We start from the raw sequence: 1,646 nt of genomic DNA on the forward strand, positions 1-1,646 counted from the left end.
ACTTTCTCATCTTCCAACATTATGAACCTTAATTTGATTGGCCATTCAGCCCAGTTTCCTAGATTTGAGCATATGTAGCTGTCTGTTCATCATGTCCATTGTGATAAGTGTCCTTGGTAGGCTGTCAGCTGCTTCTGATGTGTAAATCTGTGGTCTAGACTCACTCAAAGTGTGGTTCCAGGATAAACAAAATCAGCAGAATTACTAGAGAAATGCAAATCAAAACTACACCTCACACCAGTCAGAATGGCCATCATTAAAATGTCTACAAATAACAAATGCTAGAGAGGGTGTGGAGAAAAGGGAACCCTCCTACACTGCTGGTGCAGCTACCATGGAAACGTAAGTTGGTGCAGCCACTATGGAAAACAGTACGAAGTTTCCTCAGAAAACTAAAAATAGAGCTACCATATAATTCAGCAATTCCACTCCTGGGCATATACCCAGACAAAACTATAGTTCAAAAAGATACATGCACCCCTATGGTCATAGCAGCACTATTCACAATAGCCAAGACATGGAAACAACCTAAATGTCCATCGACAGATGAATGGATAAAGAAGATGTGGCACATGTATACAATGGAATACTACTCAGCCATAAAGAAGAATGAAATAATGCCATTTGCAGCGACGTGGATGGACTTAGAGATTATCATACTAAGTGAAAGAGAAAGGCAAATGCCATATGATACCACTTATATGTGGAATCTAAAATATGGCACAAATGAACATATCTATGAAGCAGAAACAGACTCACAGACTTAGAGAACAGGCTTGTGGTTGCCAAGGGGGTGGGAGAGGGAAGGACTGGGAGTTTAGGGTTAGCAGATGCAAACTATAATATATAGAATGGATAAACAGCAAGGTCCTACTGTATAGCACAGGAAACTATATTTAATATCCTGTGATAAACCATAGTGGAAAATAATATAAAAAACAATGTATATATATATATATATATAACTGAATCACTTTGCTGTACAGCAGAAATTAACAGAACATTGTAAATCAACAATACTCCAATTAAAAAAAAAAGAAAGGAAATAAAATACAAATATAAGAATGAAAAAAAAAATCAGCAGAACTCCAGGCCTCACCCCAGATCTCCCAAGTCAAAGTCTGCATTTTAACACTACCCCCTGGGTGATCCTTATGCACACGAAAGGTTAAAAATCACTCCTGAGAAGTAGGAGTTCTCTGTCTAAACTGCAAGGCACTTATCATACTCCTGAATACAGGTTGGGAGTAAATCATGAAACGTTAACTGAGTCACTAGAATGGGATTTTATAGAGATAGAGGGGGAAAATATAAGAAATGGTGGTTGTTATACTATTTACATCTAGACTCCAAAATTTATGTCCCTTACATGAAGCACTTAGAGAACTCAGTAACTCTGTATATTTAAGTGGTGTAAGTGCTACAGAAGTTCAAAGAAAGGACAGCTTGATGTGGGATTTCCAGGTAGGGGAGAATACAGTGGAGACAGCAGGACTTGAACTAAGGATCAGTGGATAAGATCTCTAAAATATGACTACTAGGAAAATCTTCTAAATCCAAAACAGATGGATTGAGTTGTCAGATAGTGGTTACCAACCATGTGAACTTTAATAAATCACTTCTTATCTCCAAGCATTAATAAACCA

The sequence above is a fragment of the Grampus griseus genome (genome assembly GCF_964374135.1).
Source record: "Grampus griseus genome assembly, chromosome: 3".
Classification (NCBI taxonomy): Eukaryota; Metazoa; Chordata; class Mammalia; order Artiodactyla; family Delphinidae; genus Grampus; species Grampus griseus.